Raw genomic sequence first — 9730 nt, 5'->3', positions numbered from 1 at the left:
CCTGCTCACATGGCCTCATGGCAGGTACTTTACTGACAGAGCCATCTTGCCAGTACCTATTATTGGTTTTTGGAGCTAGAGTTTCTCTGCAACTTTGGAGCCTGTCCTGGAACTCGCCCTATAGATCAGGTTGGCCTCGATCCACCTGCCTCTGCCTCCTGAGTGCTAGGATTAAAGGTGTGTGCCACCACAGCCCAGCTATTTTTTTATTTTTTAAGGCAGGGTTTTTCTGTGTAGCCTTGGCTGTCCTGCAATTCGCTCTGTAAACCAGGCTGCCCTCAAACTCAAAGATCTGCCTGCCTCTTCCTCCTGAGTGCTGGGGCTAAAGGCATGCACCAGCACCACCATCAGGCTGCTGTCTTAACACTTTTAAAGTCTTTTTCAAGACTTTTTTTTTAAAGTATGTATGAGTGTTTTGCCTATCTTGCACCACAAGCCTGTCTGGTGTCCACAGAGAACTTAAGGGGGCATCAGATTCCCTAAAACGGGAGGTACAATGCTGAGCTGCCACATGGGTGCTGGGAATCAAACCCAGGTCCTCTGGAAGAGTCGCCCATGCTCTTAAAATTGAGCCATCTCTCCAGCACTTCCTCTCCTGCCTTTTTATTTTTTATTTTTTCTGAATTAAACATTTTTAGAAATTTTAATAAAATCCTGTTAACCATTTTTAAAAAATGATTAGCAATTGTAGTATCGGCACCCAGCAAGCAAAAATCAGTGTCATATTTCATGTACATTATGTCTAAATTTATATATACAAATATAAAAGTAGTAAGAATTGTTTAAGCATTGCAAAAGGCCCCTCAGCTGCAGCGGGCATCATTGTGGATATTGCATTAATTCACAATAATCTCTGGAACTGAGAGCTAGTGTGCCAAAAAAAAAGCAGGGAAGTGACCCCTCCAAGAAATGACTGGAGTCTGCAAGAATACACGCCTCCCCTGCCTTTTTAATATGCTAAGTTGTGGGCTCAAAATTTTGATCCAACCATCGTGGTTAGCAACCACAAGTAATTGGCCATTTAACCAGCTTTGATGAATATCTATCCTCTACCAGACTCTGAGAAATGTCTCGGTGAATTAGACCGAGCTCAGGGATGACCTAGTGGGGAAGAGGAAAAGGAGCCCAAGGAACATGATAGAGGAGCGGTATCTATAAAATATATAAATAAAGTATAAATACTTTAGACTAGCCTTGAACTACTACTAATCTTCCTGCCTCTAGCCCTCAAGTTCTAGAATTATAGGTATATGCCACCATACCTGGAATATGATGACATCCAAAGCCACTAAACTAGATGGTGTATCAACAGCCCTGTGACAGCCTGCAAGGTCACTATGACTGTGGTGTCTGGATGAGCAACTCTGGAGTACAGAGCCAAAGTTCCACAGTCACATCTGCCCTGAGGTGCGGAGCCAGCGCCAAACCCAGCTCTCTCTATTCTGTTCTGGGGCTGTCTCCAGACATCAATGCTCCCACGAAGTCCTTGGGCTAGCTGAGTCTTCCTGGATTCCTCGTTATGTCATTTAATGTCTCTCCTTCCCGTTCTTCAGGGCAGGGAGATCAATTTATTGGACTGGTTTCTGGGCTACAGAAGCACCCACATTGCCCTGTAGTTGGTTGTTGATACTGCTGCACGTGACTGTCCCATCACCACCTCTCTCTCCGACTGTGATGAGTCCAGGTAACCCAAGTGGACAGTGATTCACTGTTGGTACTCGGCCCCAAATTTATATATTGAAACCCTCACCTGCAATGTGATGGTATTAGAAAGGACAACATCCCACACATAAACTAACTCATCCGTGTTGCTGATGTCTACACACAGGGACACCAAAGAGTCCCCTCTAGTCTTTGAGGGCAGAGGAAGAAGACAAGCAACTATGGAAAGAAAACAATCTCTCACCAGTGACCAGATCTGCTGGTTCCCAACCCAAAGACCCACAAGACAGAACATGTCTGCGCTGTAATTCACTCTGTCCGTGGCATTCTGTTACAGCTGCCCAAGTGGACTCGGACAAGGACCCAGCAAGAAAGCATACTGTATGGAGTAGTGAGAATGTGTAAGCAGCTGTGATAGGCATAGGCGATCTGAAGCTCACCTGTGCCTGAGGAACAGTCTTAGGACGGTGGAAGGAAGGTCAGGATAAGGATCGTGGTGGTCCTGTCAGTTTCTAGGGATTCTCCTGTCTCTGCCTCCCTAACCACAGGGCCGCTGGGATTACATACATGGGCTACTAAATCTGGTTTTAAATGGGTTCTGGAGGTTCAAACTCAGGTCATTGTGCTTACACAGTAAGCTCTTTGGGGCCATCTCTCCAGCCCCTCACCTCTTCCTTAATCTACAGGATAACTTTTCCAACTATTCTGGGAAGAGGCCAGGCACATAATTTACATTGTCACCATTTTATACCCTTCCTTCTTGGGTGTTATTTTTAGCTCCATGGTCCGATTGTTCGTGTGTGAGAAGGGAAGGGTTACCTCCCCCACCTCTTCTGGCTCAGGTATCTCCCCTGATCCTGAGAGGACCACAGAGGGTGCCACAAAGACTTGTTACTTGATTGTACCTCACGTGTCGCTGCTCTGCATACCTACAAAGCAGGGGAGGAGTCACAGAAGTCAGCAGGGAAGGATGTGGCTCAATTCTAATCAGTTTCGCTGCTGTGTGCCACAGGCCTTCTAGTCTGCAGAGACGGCAGGCTGGAAGAGCTGCCTGCAGAAGGGCAGGCATCCTGAACGTACCTGAAGCTGACTGCGCAGGTAATGTGTTCATAGGACATCCGCCTTGAATGTATTATTAAACACAAACTTAAATATTAATATATGCACAGTGAACTGCCATCAGTCACATGGTTTCTTCCCTGCGATTCATCACGAGAACAGGCCATCTGGTCACCCACAGGATTGGATAGGTCAGATCCCAGAAGCCACATCTTCTCCCTGGTCTCAGGATTCCTGAGCCACAAAGCATGTTATCTATTTCAAAAGGATGTTAATGAGAGTTAGAAGGTCTAAGCTATTATAGCCAACAACCAATAAATCCAATGAGCAAAAACAAAATAAAGCAACAGGAAGTAAAATTAGGCTGATCGTACAAATGGCTATAGTGCTATTAACAGAGCTATTTGCTTCCTCTAAGGTATTTGTCTTGTGGGATGGAGAGCAATGCCTTGGCCCTGGGCTCATAGACATCTACAGTCCCCAAATATGGGCTAAAACTAAGGAAAGAAACCTCTCTGTTAAGAGACGGCGAAGGTCAAAGCTGCAGAGTTGTTGGGACAGGTCCATGTCCCACCATCATGAGAAGTGCTCATTCTTCCACGAAGCAAAATGAATCTTTTTTTTTTTTTTATCAAAGCTGTAAATGAAGATTTCCACCCCAGAAGCGGCCCGTGTGGAAGTATCTCAATGTTGGGGTCTGAGGTGTCCGTGTTGCCATCCCCGTGTGGGAGAAGAATGGAGGAGATCACAGAAACGCTTTGACCTCTGACCTCCATCACCGTGACTGCCTCTGTTCTTTAACCTGGGTTTTGAAAAACATCGACACCCTCAGGTCAAAACTGGTGGAATAAAGTGAGATATTTTACATGTGTGTGACATGTAGTCAGACCTGAAAACATCTGCCAGATCCGCCATCTTCCCTCTTCCCAAATCACCAGAAATTAAGGATCAGAGAGAAATGCAGGGAGAGACTGCAGTCAGCTGCACGGTGCGGAGCCGTGCGTGAGCCGGAGACAAGACTGCCCCCGGTTCCACAGTGCGGAACCATGCGTGAGCCGGAGACACGTGAGGAACCGGAACCGTGAGTGAGCCAGAAACAAGACTGCAGTCAGTTCCACAGTGCAGAGCTGTGTGTGAGCTGAGACGAGAGGAGTGCCCACCATCGCAGCAGAGGGCGCACAGACTAGTCAGGAAATGAAATCTCTCCCTTTCACCAGCGCTGAGGCATCTGCAGTGCGATTGCATGCTGGGACTTCCACCGCTGTTGGCTCTGTGTGTGGCAGCCTCTCACCACACGGTCACTCCAGTATGGGTGGCCAGACCCACCAGGCTGCCCAGAACTGGAAGCAGAGCCAGTATTTCAAGCGTCCTTCATTCATGAACATTGATGACTTATTTTTTAAAAATTCAGAAACTATAGTGATCCTTTCCCAGGGCAATAACCTCATTGTGACTGCTGTTTATGCCTAGGAAGCGCAACTCTCAGCTTGGTGAAGTCCAAATACCACCTGCACAGATTAAGTACAATTGCACTGACAGTGAACATCATACAGGTTGAGTGAAAATAGTTCTGAGATGCAACAATGAAAGGTCCCCTTCCTCTTGTCAGCCACGTCCATTGCAAGAATCCAGTATCACAGCTTCCTCCCTTTTGGTCCTGGAGTATTTATGAGGTAGGGGGTGGTGGCAGTTGTGTATGTACACATGCCTGTGTATGCATGTCCTCATATGGGCATATGCATGCATCTGCAGACGTGTATGCTCGTACGTGTGTGTGTATGTGTGTGTGTGTGTGTGTGTGTGTGTGTGTGTGTGTGTGCACGTGCATGGGGTGGGGGGCAGAGGCCAGCCTCTAGAGTTGTTCCTCAGGCGCTATCCATCTTATTTTGAGGCAAAATATGTTCATTGACTAGTAGCTTACCTCTTAGAGTGGGTTAGCTGACCCTGGCATTTTATGTGACTTCAGAAGAGCAAACTGGTACCACCAGCACCCTACCCCCAAACCATCTCCCCAGTCCTCCCCCCATGTTTTGTTTCATTTTCTTATATTTGATTTTTCCCCACTTCCCCCATTTGAGGAGACAAGAGTTGGAGAAAACACTCAGACCAAGTTTTTGTCTCTACTGTAGCAGGAAGGAAGCAGATAGGGGACTCAGATCAGCTCTTCTGGCCGCAGAAATTTAAAGATCATTTAGAAAAAGCCAACGTCTTCAAGGGACTTGAGAGCTTCAAAGAGGTGTGTGTTTGATAATGGGCTCTATCATGAAGCCTTGCTGTACCAGCCACACAAATGCTAGCTGCTTTTATTCCAGGGCCTTGGCATGCTCTGGGATGAAAGGCCCCAGCAGCCTGGAAGGGATTAATGACAGGCTGTGGGTTTTATTATCCTCTCACGGAGACATCTGCAGTCTGGAGGGGAGAGGCAGGTTTTCAGCCTGAAGCACCCCTGGGACCTGCAGATTTTGCTGCTTCAAAACATCTTGCCAGGCTTGAGTATGTTGACCACACCTGCAAGCCCCACACTTGGGAAACTGAGACAGTAGGATTGCAAGTTTGAGACTAGATTGGTCTTGATAATGAGATCCTGCCAAGCATAGTAGCAAAATACCTGTAACTCCAGCTCTGATTTCAGAAAGTGCCCAGAACTTTCCAGAAACCAAGATACTCTGCCTAGTCTCAGTAAGAGAGTTGAAGCCTGAACTAGCATTCCGCTGCCATCCTTAGCATCCTTTCCCTTTCAAGAGGTCTTGGCTTGGGCCTCAAGAGCTGATCATCAGAAAGAGAGCTTAGCTCCCCAGCTCAGGACAGTTTGTGCAGACCTCAGACCACTTTCAGACAGTCATCTTCACATTTGCATCCACAGGACCTGAGAAGTAGCCATCCTTCTAAGGATCGTAATGACAGGGTTAGGTGCCTCTTATCGCCTCCTGCATTGTTTCCTCTGTGGCTCCTGGATGTGCTTCTCCACGTTAGCTCCATTTCCCTCTCTCTGTTAGCTCCCTGCCTTCCATGGCAACAGCCCAGGGATATGGAGTTGTGTTGAAAGACAGGAGAGCTCTATCTGACTTGGATTTCCACAGTGGGGTAGGTGGGATGGGCAGCGTTGGGGGGTGTCAGGGCCACCTCAATAGGGCGCTCCTTGTCCTGAGGAATGTGAAGGAATCAGTGTTCAAAACAGAGCAGGCGGTGTGGGAAAGGCCCAGGAGGTGTTACCAAGGCCCCTTCTTATACTGAATTTCAGAGGTTCCCATTATTCAAACTTAAAGAAACTCGTGGCCACCCCAACATGTCACATGAGTGGAACAAGTAGCTGAGGGGTAATTTGTCCTTGAGCTTCCTGAAGAGTTTAGGAAAGGTATTGCGGGAGGTCCTTCCGCTCCTCCAGCCTATAGCCGCTGAGATACCAGCCCATTGGGGCGTGGTCTCTCTCCCTTTAAAAAAGCGGCTACTTCCCTTCTCGCCCCTTTTTGCTTCCTGCTCCGTTTCCGGCGACTAGACTTCTTCCTGATTGCACAGAGGGCTGTTGTCTGGGACGGTTATCTGTAAGTTTTTTCCCCTTTAAATAAATATCACCCTATTAATCATAATTCCAAACTGGTGTGGCATTGTTTGCGACTTACTCCTTCAGAAAGGGACAAAGCCATTGAGGAACATAAACAGAGAAGGCCCAAGCCTTCTCAAGGGACCAATGACACCTCTGCCCCATTCTGCACCCTATGAGTACCAAAAAACAACCTCAGATACTGTCACATCTGGAAACTTCCCCCAAACCCATAGTTGGGTATAACAGGGCTGACGTGTCCCTTCCCCCGACCCGAGGAGGGAAGTAGAGGAGACCTGGCTGGCATCTGGATCATTTTGTCACTAGCCTGTCACTGCAGCAAAATGTTTGTTAGAGATCGCTTCTGGGAGAAAAAGCTTGTTTCCGCTCACGGTTTCAGGAGATGTCAGCTTATTGTATCAGGAAGGCAGGGAGGAGAGGATCCCAGGAAGGAGGACCTGCTTGTTCCATGTAGGTGGGCGTGTGAGAGGCAGAGCAGTGGCAACTGAGGATGTGGCTCTTTTGGCAGAGGGACTACCTAGGTCCAGGTTCTGTCTCCAGGAGTAGAAAACTGCGTGCTGGGACACTGGAGCACTCTGGAGACAGAGGTAGGCAGATCAGAAGCTCAGGGTCATTCTCAACTACGTGGTGTGTTTGAAGTTAGCTTTGTCTTAAACACACACAGACATGGAAGCAGAAAGCTGGACTAGAGCTGCAGGTGGGTAAAACCTCTCACAGTTTGCCCCGGCCTGGATTCAACAGCCAGGCCCCGTGTCCCAGTGGTTCCACGACCTTCCCAAACAGTACCTTTCATTAACAGGGACCAAGGACCAATCCCATAAGTCTCTGGAAGTCATTTTCACATTCAAACCTTAACACCAGGACAGGCTTAAGGCTCCTGGTGTATAAGTGAGTCGCTGGTACCATAATGGACTGGACAGGGGAGATGTAATCAAAGACCCAGACAGCACCTGGAGGTTTGAGGAGCTCTGGACTGGCTACCTTCCTTCCAGAACCATCCCAGGCTCCACTCACAGACAGTTGCTGCCTCAACACCCACTGGTCATTCTAAGGCGGTCAGGATAAAACTGTAGCTAGTCAGGGGAAATCTCTGAGTGTGTAGATAGAAGGTCAAATCTATCCACATCTTCTGAAGGACAGTCACAGCGGTACCTGCTCCCTAGGAGCAATCAAACCCCACCCTGCACATGAAAAACTAGGACCCACAGGAATTCATTTCTTGATTTCTCTACAGGTGCCCCTTTTACTAGCCAATGAGATATGGATACTTTGAAAATAACTCATGGTCACCTCCGAAGCAAGAAGTCACCAAATAGGCCTTAGATAAGGGACACCGTAAAAGCATCTTACTGCACCACACTTTACAGTGGGCATGGTTCTTATGGATGTTAATCTCAGATGCTCCTGGCAACCTTGTTAAGTAAGCATACCTGATAATAACATTCCTGTATTAACCCACAGAAACCAGTGGCTCGAAAGTGCCTTCATGACATATTTGAGCTCCCAAGGCTAGGGAGTGTCAGAGTATGTGGACTTTGGTGTCTGAATTATGGGTGACTTAACCAAGCCTCTTGGCTGGCCACAACCTACTGTCATTCATGAACATAAGCCCCGGGCAGACAACTGTGCCCACATTCCTTTGTAAGAGGCTGTGAATCCCTTGCTAAGGTTTGGCTTCATGCTGTACCCTCCCCATGTGTCCTACACACAACAGCCTGGAATCACATGGCTGGAAAAGTTAGTAACAAGCCCAGCTTCCCATGAGCACCAATTAGTAGTTCATGCATCTGAACACCCACACGGTTCTTAGCAAGCCTGGCAGGACTTTCTAGACAATGAGAAATGCTGTCTTTATTCTTCGGGCATTTACAGTCTGTGTGCATTTACACAGGGCACAGGATGTTTTACAGGAGACCAGAACATAAAATCTAAATATGGGAGTTGAGGGGTGATGGCAAAGCTCGGGCTGCTCTGACAGAAGACTCGGCTCAGTTCTCAGCACCCACATGACTGCTAACAATGTCTGTAACTCCAGTTCCAGAAGATCCTATGACCCCTGTGGCTTCTGAGAGTACTGCACACACAAGGGACACAGGCATCCATACACATTAAAAAAAAAAACTAAATATAGGCAAAGTCTCGCTCTGGGAAAGACAGGACTGGGCATACATCTAACATATCTGCTGTACTTATTGCCATTAGCAAAGGAAACTCACTTGCATTCTTAACTGCAGGCGCTGATTGCATGAGCCACATGGATGACATAACTAATATACTCCAGAACTCCCTTCCACTTTTAAATTTCCATTTATGTAAGTTACGGTTATTAATAACAACATATCCCACCAGTTCAATGCTTGTTCAGTGCCTGGTATTTTAAATGCTCTCTAATTAAGTCCCTCCAAGATTGTATATGAGAACTGAGGACTAGGGAGAAAAATTGGAGGCAGGGGGGGCGGTATGCTCTCCCAAAGTCTCATAGCTTATAAGGATGGAAAGATAGGGTGCAAACATAGCTGTCTAAATTCCAAGTTCCTAAGTGGTTTGTATTTCCTCACTTTAGCTTTATGCCATCCTTGTGAAGCAAGCAAGGGAGGCTTTATCACCTGTCTGAAAGATGCAGTGTCACCACCAGGCTAAATGACTTCCTTCGGGGTTTTGGCAGGAATTCTGCAGTCCTCTTCTGCTTCCCATCCAAACTATCACCTCCTTACCAAACCAGCCACTCCCTACAGTAAGTGGGAAAACCGGGCTCTTACAGTCAGACTTGAGACTGACCGGTGAGTGGAATCCTTGCAGTTTTTAAATTCTTTGCTAAGTGGGCAGGGTGGGAGCCAAATGTTAAATTGTCTGCACTTTGCCCCTTGGGGAACACAACCAGGGACTCTTCAAAGATAAGCTGGAGACATGCACTGCCCTGTACCCACCTCAGAGCCCTCATTGTCACAGGATGCCAGAGGTGGCTGATCCCAGAGCCGACACCTTTGAGTACCTGTCCATTTTAAAACAGGACTATGCCTGTCTCCCAGATGATTCAGAGACCTCCTCTCTACACATGCCATCTTCCCTGTTCACTTTGACTTTGAATCTCTGTCATATTTGTTAAGTAGCATAGAGAGCCGGACAATGTGTGCTGCTAGGCCAGGAAACTCCTGCTTGCATGGAACACCCAAAAGAACTGCAGTCTTGCTGCACCACGTCAGAAAATGGCATGTCACCATTGATGACATCACATCATCACATTCTCAGGTTCCTCTTTATTAAAACGATCTTATAGAACCCACCTTATTGCATTATGAACATTATATGAGACAGTGAACATTTAAAAAAAGGAGGAGGAAGAGGAGGAGGAAAAGGAGAAAAGAAGAAGAAGAAGAAGAAGAAGAAGAAGAAGAAGAAGAAGAAGAAGAAGAAGAAGAGGAGGAGGAGGAGGAGGAGGAGGAGGAG

The sequence above is a fragment of the Microtus ochrogaster genome (assembly GCF_000317375.1).
Source record: "Microtus ochrogaster isolate Prairie Vole_2 chromosome 14 unlocalized genomic scaffold, MicOch1.0 chr14_random_2, whole genome shotgun sequence".
NCBI classification, from domain to species: Eukaryota; Metazoa; Chordata; class Mammalia; order Rodentia; family Cricetidae; genus Microtus; species Microtus ochrogaster.
Note: the sequence above shows the minus strand (reverse complement) of the source record.